General features: G+C 28.7%; 1 protein-coding gene across 3 annotated transcripts in view; it reads left to right on the top strand.

Annotated features, from left to right (window-relative positions):
- The window catches only part of LOC129968775 (leucine-rich repeat flightless-interacting protein 2-like), an 87,342-nt gene that overhangs the window by 33,764 nt on the left and 39,969 nt on the right, over window positions 1-13,609 (top strand). The window lies entirely within an intron of this gene.

Here is a 13,609-nt window from a genome sequence, read left to right as displayed (position 1 = left end):
TTTATACCATTACCAACTTTAATTACATAAGTGCGACTAAAAACACTTTCCTGTTTCATGCACACTAATAGAGTTAAAGCAGCTTTAAGTTGCTTGTACTACATCATTAATTTTTTGCAGTCCTTTTCACTGTATTTCTAACTTGCCGCCTTTGGCATCAATTGATCGCTGGAGATAATGTATTTAATTTCAAGCTTCATGTGTATGATTCCGTCATTTTGCCAGGCATTAAAACTTGCCTCCTCTTGCCATTACTTTAATTGCCTCTCTTATATCTGTTCACATACATGAGTTTTCCTAATGGAGGCCAATCACGTGACATCAAAGCGCTGTTAAGAATATAAATGAAAGAATATATCATGCATCTTCTAAATTTTGTGGTACTATATTGTATTTTAGTTTCTTTATTCGTCTTAAATTAGCACAGATATTAACCAATATCCTTCCTTTCAACAAAGGGGGGGGGGCACGAATAAATATTTGATGAAACATTGAAAAGGATTTGATTTTCAAATCAACTATTGTTTAAAATGAGGCATGAAAGAAAAAAGATTAAATTTCCGAAATTCAGAGAAATGTGCATGATTATTAAATTAGAATCATTAAAGAGACAATTTTTAAATGGTGTAAAAATCATTTTTATTGTAATATTTTTGGAAGTTATCACGGAAAATACTAGAGTTTCCCTTAATTTTTATTACATTTTTTTTAAAAATCTATTCGAGATGCATATTTCCATCCTCCAAATGTATGTTCCAAATTCGTTAGGGGAAAGAATCTGACTTGTAGAAAGCCAACACACGCAGGCTTACACATATTCATCTTCCTTATTAGTACAGATAGAGAGTGGCAAAAAGCTATTTGTGGTTTAAGTGTAGACTGTCACTCCATATTCTTCTGTTTTAGGAGTACTACTTATTGTAAATGATTCTCACGTCGCGACTACTGGAAAAATTCTACATGCCTTCTCCTATCATAATCCATAGAATCCAAATTTATACATATATGTAATAATTTTAATTAATACGTTTCTTAAGATTAATTATTTCCTAACCACTTGAATTCGAAACCTTATGCTTTTGAATTGCGTGTAGTATTAGTTTTTCCTGGTTTCTCAGAGTTTGATTTCTATGGATTTACTGCCCAAAGTGCAATATCACATGAAAAGCGCATGTGAATTTGTTTCCATATCTTCCTTTCCTTGCTTTTTGTTTCTCTGTGTATTTATCTCAAATAATGCTCGTGGATTTTGACAAAGCGTCTGAAAATTGAAATTTTAGTTTAATCATCTTAAAGAAAGAAAAAAAATGCATTTAAAAAAGCCCTCTTTTTTTCCGTCCTAGAAAATTAATTGTATATAGTACTTTGCCAATACTACCGTGTGAACATGAGAACAGGAGTAATTTTGATTGGATCTGAATCGGCGAAACATTTGCTGTACGGAAGATGATAATCTCAGAGTAGTTCGTTGAACAATCATTCAGCTGGAATATGGAGATGAGGCGGGGGTGAGACGAAATTTTATTTTCGTTATAATTCGTTAACTATTGAAGATTAAAAGTTTATTGGAATTAAGTATAAGTATATATGCTAAATAACTTTTGTACTAAAACTGTTTTGATATTTGCATCCTCCAACCCAGAAGTTATAAGTCGATTAGAACCCTATTCATTAATTAAAACATCGCAATATACGTTTTTGTTCTGTTTTTATTCCGCCGAAGATAAAGAGCCTTGTGGTTGAAACATTTTTTTTTTTTTTTAATATTATGAATGCAATTGAAAATGAGATTTTAATACAGCAAATACAAAGAAATAATTAATTTTAAAAAAAATAGGTAATTTTAAAAGAAATTCAAAAATACATTCTGTATTTGTTCTGATAGATTGTATAACAAAAAAAAAACCATTTATTTTTATTCTTTAATTTGTCATTACTATGGCATACCCGTCATTTTACCGGAAGAGGCTAAACTGTAACGTTTAAATAAATTATGTAAAAAAAAATAAGCATTTATGATTCATTTTCGGCATTTTAACGAGACAGCTGAATCAAGTTGTTATTCAGCATTTTAATCAAGTTCATTCCAAAAATTTGCAGCCGGTCCATGAAGTTTTTCTTTTTCCGTTGGTCAGAATTTGACTTAAAAGGATTTAAATATAAGAATCTCTAACATATTCCATTTATATATATATATATATATATATATATATAATTTTGTAAGATGACTCTCCAAGCTACGTAATTAATTGAAGATAATTATATAATGTAATTTATTTGCAGGTGATATTTAAACATTTGTTTGACACTTTTGCATTCTTAGATATTTATATTAACACATTATATTTACATAGTGTTACACATTTAAATATGAATTTATAACTAATATGCTGGATGCTTCATTATTCAAATCCGTCTTAATATATCAGTTGATCAGTTTGTGCTATAGATTTATATTTTTAAAAAAAGGTCATAGTTGATGTTCTCTTTTCACAAATATTGAAGCTAAGTGGGTGGGGAAGAAAAGCAGCGGAAAAGCTGTGTTAGATCGGAATTCTGTATATCCTGGCAAAAATCCATGGAGCGAATCTACCTTTCTTGTCAAAATAATGAATGATCAGATAAAGCTGTCTTGCGTTACTTTTTTATAATGTTCTTCTCTCTATTACTCTTTCTTAGTTATTTGGGAGAAGAAAAAATAACTGCCTCTTAACTGAGTATGTTAAGTAGCTACACACTTATTTATTTTTAAATATCCTTTCCAGCAACTTTCATATAATCGTTTTAAGAAAAATGGATAAAAGATGTGATTCAAAATAAGAGATCTTAAAGTAAATACATCTATCTTGGCATAAGATACGAGGGAAACATTACAAATGGTATTGTAGATTGGTTCTTCAGATTAAAGACTTGTTTTAAATTAAAGGTTTTACTGTTTACTTACAAAAAAGAGCCTAAAACTTGAATTACACATATCGAAAATTAGTTTCTATTTTTTTAAGGCTCACACGAACTTTATCGCAATGAATTCAGTAATATTGTTTTGAAATTTAAAAAAATAATATGCATGAACTTATACTATGCTTTATTGCATATTTTTATCAGCTCAAACTTCCTTATCAACTTCATCTCCTGTCTGATAATCATTATTCTTTTAGCAACAGCAAGTCATTAATCACCACAACCTATGATATTTGCTTGGAAGGAGGGGATAAAAACGTTGGGAAGTTCAATAAGAAAACTGCCCTCTTTTTACTCTATGCTTTAAAAATAAATAGAACTAGAGGATGATATACTAATCTGATATTCATGCTCCATTTGACTTCTTTTATTTTTGTAGAAAGATCAATATTGCATAAATGCATTTACGACTTCAATATTACTCTACCTCGAATAAATACAATATTTTTATTAAACTGTTCATCCATATGAATCATTGGTTTTTAGCTACCTTACTAATTTGACTTCTGTTATTTGTTGAAAAGCTTTTATAATTTAATTTTGTTTTACTTTCTAATTAGGTTGTTTTAGCGATACAATTATTCAATTCATGATCTGTTATAAGAAGTTACGCTTTATTTCATGTCCTAAAATTGAATAACTGCTGCACTGTTTTTTTATTATTATTATTTAATTGGAAAGACTTCAGAAAACGTTGTTGGGAACCAAATTTTGTTGATTTTTAAACAAAAGTATCCTGATAATTAGAAAATAAAACAAAATTTAAACATTGTTTGAAATTTATATGTAGTATTTCTAATCAGCTTGAATTAATTTTCATTTAGCAATTTTTTCTTTAAACAGAGAGTTTATATACTTTAAATATTATTTTTATTCTAAAAATCCCCTCTTTCTCAACTTATACAAACTCTACGGTAATGCATAAAAATAACATAATAAATGTATAGGAGTTTTTACTAACTTCTGACATACTCAGTTTCTATTAAAAGACATTATTTGTTTTAATCCCACAATATTTGTTTCTTCTAAAAACTGGAGTGTTAAAAGAAAAATTAAAACATTGTGACTTCATAAATGCATAGTTCCCTTGCAGCGTATTTCCTCTATCTTCCAAAACTATGCTATATAAATCACTTCACTTTACCTAATTCCCGCCAACTTACTTTAGGGTTTCATTTCAAAGTTTCAATCAGTAAAGAGGGAAAGATGCATTGTCAAAAGTTTGACATGAGGTTAATGATTATGTGATATTGCTGTAATTAATTTTCAAAATCTACCCATTATAGTAAAAAAATAGTCAGGTGGAGCAATTACCCCGAAACATTCTCTCTACCTATAATGAAGATGCTATTACCCCCCCCCCAACCCACATAAAATTATAGCATTTGGATAAGGCCGTGGAATCCACTAGCGCTCAGAGTTTTCTTTTAAGAATACCACATATGAGAGTTTTGTGTTTCGTAGTATGTATAGTAAAGAAAACTGAAATTGCATCTTCACCCACCCCCTTTCCTCCCCTCCGAATGATGGAAACCAAAATTTGGCATATGATTACTGTTTTAATAACAAAATTGCGTACCAAATTTTATTTTTTTTAATTTAATGCTTTTACATGCTTGTGAAAGTACATATCGGCAGGCAATCAATCCCTTCATCGATTTTATTCTAAATTTTATCTATCTGGTTATTTATATTTTGCTGTTATCATGTCCATCTGTACTCAGGCAGACAAACAGATTTCCTGCTATTGCATTTCGTTCAAAATTTGGTTGAAATCTAGAAATATGCTGTAAAGGCCGTATGCCAAATTATATCCGTCTACTTCAAAGCGTTTTTGAGTTATTGCATTCACAAATAGACATTATGGGCAAATAGGCAAAAATAAACTTTAGAAACGTATTCACCTGTATTCGGACGTTTTCCTACCTATAGATTTCGTTCAAAATTGACTGAAATGTTCTGAAGCGTGGAAATTTGTCAAAATCTAGCAGTGAAATTTTTTAATAATTACAATACTTTCTCTTTGTATACTTCGTTTATGAGAAGGGGAAAAGGTACGCACTTGTTTGGTAGGGGGGGGGGACTTCTAAATCTTGATAGTATGTTTGTAAAGCCTGTTTATGAATATTGGTTAAAGACATTTCTTTTAAATAAATTATTTTAAAATAAAGCTTTGTTAATATTTCTAGATTAAATGAGATGCCTCCAGTGATCGCTGCATTTCTTTCAGTATTAAACGGCCTATGCAAATTTATTCCGTTTGCGGCAATTTTAAATTCTAATGAGAAATAAAAATCCAGTGCTCTAATATTTCCACTATTTTATCTCCCGAAACCGGATGATTACCATGTCTTCGACAGTTGTCAGCAACATTTCTCGAAAGTTATCGTTTTCTTTATCTATCTAGAAATGCATTACATGCTAAATAAAAAGTTGGGTGACCAAATCATATCATAAAGTTACGTTAGTGTGATTGATAAGGTGTTAAATTTTATGTATGTTCAGTCCCTTATCTTATCGTAATATTTAACAGAAGCTAATATTCTTAAGTCATGACGACTCAAAATAACAACTAGTAATCTTGGCGGGTAAGATTAATGTAATTCTAGTCCAGAAATAAGTCAATCGTGTCACACAAGAAATGTTTGATATTGTAATAACTTTCTCTTATACGAAATGATTATAATATCAAATAATTATATTATCTTGTAGATGAATCTTCATGTTTCAGATTTCCCTGAATCTCAAAAACACTGTCTTAGAACAATATCTCTGAGCAAAATAACTCTAAACGCTAAGAAACTTTGTATACGTTCTTTATACCAAATTTGTTGATTTGTATCTAATTTAAACGACATACATTCCGAGGAACTGCGACTACGAGTACCAATAACCACAAAACGTAAAGAACTGGATAAATAAAATTTGGTTTACAGGTTTAGGTCTAAAATGTAGATATCAAATTTTGAATTAAATCTATCAAAGGATTGACCGTGTGTCTGTCAGTATTTTTCCATGTATGTGAACGTGATTCAAGTCCAAAAGGCAATGACTTAAATAAATGAAATTTGGTCTATGATATTAGAACTATAATTGTAGTTTCGTGTAAAATTTCAATTTCAAAAAAGAGCATCCAAAATGTATATTATATAATCATAATAATTTTATACATTTTTGACGGTTCATGGTGTTGCTCACTACCTTCTAAATGTCCTTAATCAGAATGGCCAGCTGACCGGAAAAAGCGGAAATCGTTAAGGAATTCCAGACAATGGGAAAAAATCAATGAAATTTATTTTAAAATTGGATAAAATCAATCATTTACTGATAGTCAAAAACAGATTCCATCCACATTTCTGCTCATGCACCAGATTTGGGAACATTTATATTAATTTTTTAAGGGATAGAAATTCAAGATATGTAGCATCGACAAGGCGTTTTGAGATGTTCCTACAATTCTGGAGAACAACTCTTGTTCATCTGGATTATAGTGGATTCTGATTCAAATTGTGGTGGTTGTTCTGTGATTATTATTTGCCTTACTTTTACATTCTATGCCTTATCTAAAAAAATGTACTCCTTTACTCTGTTTCCTTGCATTATTTATGGTATTGCGATGATAATTTGATGATATAATAATTCGTTAATTCGGCGTTTATAAATCGAGTCGCGATTGAGGCTAGATTTAGCATTTACCAAAACAATTTAATTACAGTGAAAGTGGTTAAATTAACATTTGGAGCTACAGTGGAAAAGAAAAATTAACCATTATATTTAATTTATTGTGTGTGTGTGTGTGTGTGTGTGTGTGTGTGTGTGTGTGTGTGTTGTCCAAAAGTTTTTGCTTTTTTATTTCAAGACATTACATTTTCGACATAATTAGCGAAAATGGTTTTGCTTTTGCTTTCTATGGGAAAAAAGCAGCCTACTTATATGTAGAGGGAAAGAGAACCCCCCCCCCCGTCTTTCTTCCCTCAAATGTCAAATCGATCATGCTAAGAGTTACGCAAGTATGAATTTTGCAAATTAATATGCAAAACTATATTAAACTGGATGCAAAATATTGACCCATTATTATAATTCCGAAACAATTTACTCTAATTAAATATTTTACGATTGTTAGTTTCTTTCGCTTTTTGTAGATCTTTTTATTGAATTATAAAGGGCCGGACGTCATTGCTATTTCTTATGACATCTTTTTTCTTATTTTTAAACATTATGAATGCTAAACAACTGTTTACTAAATTTTTCATACGGACATATTATGGACGACATAGAATAAACATTATTACTAATATATATATGTATGTATAATATATTGGATTTTTTTAAATTTTGTGTTTTTTTAAATTTCCCATACATTCGACAAATACTCTATAATTTAAAAATAATATTAAACATACGAAGTTAATTTGTTTGATAAGTTAAAGGTAAATATTTCTCTTGTAATATAATTTTTTTTAATGGAAGGGCAACATTTTTTTTATATGTTTTGCTATACGAGGTGTATCCAGAATTTAAGTTCTGTTTCAAATTTTTGCTACAGGACCGTTGTGTTCATGATTTCACACATGCACGTGCGCTTTGCTGATTCATTGACAAATAATAGAAGTCATTTTTAAATTCCTGAATGGTGCATCGGCTGCATGTTGAGCATTTAAAATGTTTTTAAAAATTTAAGATCTCGCCGCATGCCTGTTGCGTTCCATCTTTCACTTTCTTAATGCAATGAGCACAAAACCAATTGAAATTCACTGTGAAATTTGTGCAGTTAACAGACAGAAAATGATGATTGATTCGATGGTAAGGAGATGGGTGCGACGTTACAACAGAAGACATGAAAATATTCACGATGAAAAAAAAAAGTGGGCGTGGGTCTCTGATTGATGATGATTTGTTAACAGAAGATGAAGGAGAATCAAAGATTCACCATTATGACACTGCCAATGTAATTTCCTCACATTTTCTTATTTACTTCATCATCGCAGCCGGCATCTTTCTATGACAAAGGTCAACTAAAACTCGTGTCCTGTTAAGATAAATGCTTCAACAAAGGTGGCAACAATGTTGAACAATAGCTTAAGCATTGCATTTCATTATGCAATAAAAATACTTTTCTATAATTTTTACTGCATAATAATAAGTACATTTCTAACAAGTACATTTGTTTCCTTTTATTTAATTCCTTCACTGAACTTAGTTCCTGGACACCCTTAGTATATGAAACCGATTCATAAAAAATTTACAAATTTATTATGCTATTTTTTTAAAATTTATACCTCTAAAGCATTTTTTTCTTTTTATGCTGTAAAAAATGATGATAAAGTTTATTTCCACTTTTTTCTGCATGTTACGGGTGAAGCAATTAACCAGTACGTAGATGTTTTTTTTTTTTTTTTTTTTACTATTGTTGGTGGATTAAAAGCGAATGCAATCTTAATGTTATTGATTTTTTTTTTTTAATGCAGATTTCATTTTGTATTTGCAAATGATTTTTTCTGTTAGTAGAATTATTGTTCAATTTTGATATGTGTGTTGGCAAACAATATGGATATTAGAGAACACAATGGAAGGAAACAAATCATTTCATTCTTCAACACTGTACCAATGCGCATGTGTTTTTGTACTGCGCATTGGCAGAGTGACGGATGTGTTTGTACTGCACCTGAGTAAATCTGACGAACAGTTCTGAAATATGATTAGTTCACTGAAAGTCGATTTAGGTCTGCATGCATCTTCTAATATTGATTATTATATTGGCTAAAAAAACAAAGAGGTGTTGTACATAATAGAAACTTAACTGAAAATGAATTTGTTTTCTGAGTTAATGCATTAATTAAATTTGATTTTGCATTGACTTTAGTTGAAAGAGTAGAACATTTTTTTCACATATGAGTAAGAATATATTGTGCTATAAATAAACATAGGAAAATAAAGCAACATCATTTTTAGGATTTAAGATACATCCAAAAAATGCCTAAGAAATTTCTTTTAAAAAAACCTGGAAATATCAGGAAAAATCAAGGAAATTCAAACAGCAAATATGATGGCCACCTTGATAATTTTATATAAGGGGAGATGGGGATAGAATGGGAATTAGAGAATATGTGAAAAGGCTTAGGAGACCACTGTCACTGGTTTTATGTTGTACTACTGATAAACTACTCTTGCTTAAAAGCAATATATTTGAAGTGAATATTTTTAAATAACACATACGAGTTTCAACGAAGAATTTTTCGAATGAAGGCTGTATAAATCATTGTTGTGAATTAAATGTAATTCTCTACCCATTGCTTATCGAAAAATGGGGAAATTCTCTGTCTGCTTAAAGAAAAAGGCTCAACTAAACCTGCTACGATTTCAGACAAACCATAGAAATCATTTTAAAAAATAGAACTGAGAAATAACGATAGAATATGAGCAGATATTTTTTTTTTTTTATTGTAGATCTGAAATTCGAATCTAATGCACATTTTCGCATATACGTTCATATCTTTTCCTTCCTATAACAATTCGAAATGTTTAATTATTATTTTTCTTTTAAATGTGTGCAAAAAAATCATTACATAAGAATATTCAGACATTTGTTTTTAACCTAAGCAAAATTCCACTTTTTTTGTTCCTCTTTTTTTACTGTCAATAAGTTCTCTTTTTGTATATAAAGGTTTAAAATGGTTTGTCTGAAACTTTTCAATCATTTAACATTAACATACTTGTATAATATCATTGAAAATATTTGAAAATGATAAAACGTATACGTACCTGTTTCTTATCTTCACATGGAGCACTAACTTTTTGTGATAGTAATTGCACAAAATGGATAATTAAACAATGGAAAATGAAATGCTCAGCAATCATTAGTAGAACTGAAATTGGAAAAATGTGTAATTCAAATGGCATGTCTTATTTTAGCATTTTTTTTTTATTATTATTATTATTAATCGAAAAATAGCAAAAGGAATTTTTACCGATTTATATGAAACTGAAATGCCAATTTTTTTCGTGAACTACAGAAATCCAAATTATTGGATAGATTTTCTTTGTTTTTCATACAAATGCGATCAAGAAAAAACGAGGATTTTGGGAAGTTTTCATTTTAATAACTTTTATTTTTTAAGTAATAAAATTTAAAGTTATTATTCACATTTAAATATTTTTTTATTGATTAAAGGCTTTTTTTTTCTTTTGTTCATGCGCAGTTTTGCGTCAGCAGATAAAATTGGCAATTAAGATTCGATAAATAAACGGAATTTTAAATAGCCAAATGTGGGGAGAGAGATGTTTTAGTGAAAAATGTTTTTCCCTTTTTGATATTGAAAAATGTCTTGAATTTTTCTTGTGAAAACTAATTGAAGTTTTGACTACTTTATTTTAACTGTCGATGGAGATTAATTGAATCTGAACGTGGTTGCTTACATATTTAACACCATAAACACATTTTTAAGTGTCATTCTCAATGCTTAATTGATTTTTGAACCATTCTTGAAAAATCATCAGTAGCTTACGAAAAAAATTCGTTATCTATCTTTTAAAGGCTATCTGTGATTTTTCGTGAAACTAAGTGGTATTGAAACTTTTTGGTGTAGCCAACTTTTTATTTTAATTGAAAATAATGTTTACTGCCTATAAAAAGATTATGTATGCCATATTATATAGAATTATCTTTTATATAATATTGAAAAAATTTGCTTTTATATTTTTTGAGTGCTAATGTTTAATATATTTTTATTTTCTCATATCGGTAACACCATCTCTTTTGCAATCGATTTGATAAATGACAATTTTCAATAAATATTTGTTATAAGTGCTTCATATTTTTCTTGTCAATTTAAGATAGAAGCAAGTTTAAAAAAATATTTATTAATGAATATTGCCTGCAAAAAAAAAAATGTTAGTTGGTGTTACAGATAATTTAATATGTTTTTTAAGCCATCATTATTTTTTCAGTTAGAATATTTAAGCTTCTCTTTCCTAATAGACCTAAAATTTTTTTAAAAAAAAAATTCTTTTGAATTTTCAAAGAAGATTTAAAATTTTAGTTTTGTGGCGAACAGTTAATGATGACTTAAAACTAAATTTAGCCGCATGATAATGTAAAAATATTTAGTATGTTAAAACGAAAAAATGAAAATCACAGTGAAATATTGAAATTTTAAATATACGCATTTCTTATGTTCAGTCAGTTGCGTATTTCTGATACATGTCTATGAGTGATTCTTCTTTGGTCCGAATGTAGCTTTTTCTGTCTTTAAAAACGTGATGCTTGTCGTTTTTTGGTTTTCTCCCGAGTGGAAAATTCTTGTGTAGTCGTGCTGTTTGCCCGGAAGTTCACTTTCGTCGTTCTGTTTGATAAACCTGCTTGTGCTATCATCTGTATAAATAAAATGTCATTTTACTTTTTTCTATTAGCCACAACTTCGATAAATATTTTTCGTTGTTCTCCGAGATATTGGGAAACTGGTTAGCAGGATTCATTCTCAGGATATTTTAAGTTTGATAGTTTTAATTGGCATTGTCTTTTCTGTCTTCTTTTTAAAGTTAAATCATGATATATTTTTCTCCTATGGAAAGAGATTTGTACTATTGTAATGTGTACAAACGAATTATTTTTGTTGTGGTAATGCCATACTGCATTTTTCGCTTTTGCAGCTTTAAATCTTGTGAATTGGATCTCGTAAGAGAAATTTAAAGTCAGCAAAACAATAGTAATGCCTGTTTCTGCTAGACACATAATTATTTAAGAGCAAAAAAATAGTTTTGTTTTTAAAATCTTTTATTAATATAAAAAGACATTTTCTTTGATATTATGTAATGAATTTCTTAAATTTAATTTTAATCTTAATTTATTTCCTCATTTTTATCTAAATTTAATTCACATTAACTTTATTCTAAAATGGCCTCTTATTTCCTGATCTAATTCCTCTTTTTATTTAATCACTTTTAACACACGTTCTAGAAAACTGATGAATTCAGCAGTTCTCACACTCCTAGTGAAGAGATAAAAATCCTTAATGTTTGCAACATTTTTTTAAAAAGTACCTAATTTTTTCTTTCCTAAGTCTATGTGTTTCAAAGAAATCCCTATCAAAATCTCATTGTAAAACCACTGAAGGGAAAAGCTTTGGTCTCTTCTGCTCTTGTGTCGCGGTGTAGACTGGCTATTTCTTACCACATATTCTTCCTACGTAAATTATGCCTGCCATGGTGGAATAAATCGAAATTTTATAATTTCTAAGGCTTCTTCTATTTGGCCACACAATTGCTAAAATATGCTTACACTTTTACCAGTGATCGATTATTATAAACTAGCTCTCATCTGCAGCCCGCTAATTTGTTCTTTATATAAATGATTTTAATCCTACTTTAATTTGAAATAACGAAAAGCTAAACAAATGCCATTTTGAATGATTTTTTTTTTTTTTTTCATATAACAAGATTGATCTCACCTTTTCACACTGTTATGACATGAAAAGCGGGGGAGAAATAAGAGCTCCGTATTTTAATTTCAAATAATGAAGAAAATGATAATATAATAAATAGAATTTTATAACAAAGACTATATTAGTTAACAAAATTTTTTAACAAAGAGAGATAAAGTTACAATTTATATTTTATATATTTATTATGTTGATATTTACTACATCACATCAGTTGATATTACAAATTATATTTTATATGTTGATATTTGCTAGTGCATTAAAGTGAGGTAAAAAAATATTATAATATTAAAACTAGCATCATTAAAGATAATTTAAGTCAAAATAAAAGAAAAAAAACTTAGGATAATTTGTATTTGATTTTTAACAAGGAAAAATATATTATTTAAAGATATGTTGAAAAAGTTAAATAGATTTGACTTCATTATAACAATGAAAAATATTCTTGTAAATCATTTAAAAAAAGGTAGTTGTAAATTTGCTAAAATTAGAAGAAACTTAAATTGATACTTTTAAATTGTAAGTTTATATTTTTGAGGCTATAATTTTTAATTTTAAAATTACATAAATTTGATCTTGTGCAGTAATATTTTCACATTATAGCAGAAAAATACCAAAATTTTACTTAATTTTTTTATTTATTAAAATTATGCTTCAGTTCTTTTTTTAAAAAAAAATCTCTCCGCTGTATATTTTCTTACTCTTCAAAGTATATTAATCCTAAATTTGGTGGGTCTAGGTTCAACTGTTTTTGTTGAGAGCTCAAAAATAGACATTCGTTTTTATTAAAAGAAAAAAAAATGAATTCTTGCACATTTTTAGTATACATTTACAATTTTAATTTTGTTAAACTATTATTAATACTTGGTAAATTGTTAACATAATGCTTACTTTAAACGGTTAAGTTAATGCATTTGAATTATTTCTCTTTTGATTAGAAATCATAACCATAGAATTCCAGGCCTCTACTTATGATTATCTATGTCTTAGTTTCCAAATATCAATAATTGTCATACTTCCTACTATATTTTATTTTATCTATAAAAAAGTTGAGAAGTGAAGACTTTTATTACAGAATATTGAAAGAAAATAAAACGCGAACAAATTGCCGTTTTGTAACCACTCCGAGTTGCTTATGAACAATCTTTTGTCTTTTTAAAGGCATGAAATCTCTCGCGAAGGAGTCTGTCCCATATAATAGCCACTCTTGC

This window comes from Argiope bruennichi, chromosome 5 (genome assembly GCF_947563725.1).
Source record: "Argiope bruennichi chromosome 5, qqArgBrue1.1, whole genome shotgun sequence".
Taxonomy (NCBI): Eukaryota; Metazoa; Arthropoda; class Arachnida; order Araneae; family Araneidae; genus Argiope; species Argiope bruennichi.
This window is presented reverse-complemented; position numbering and strand designations above follow the sequence as displayed.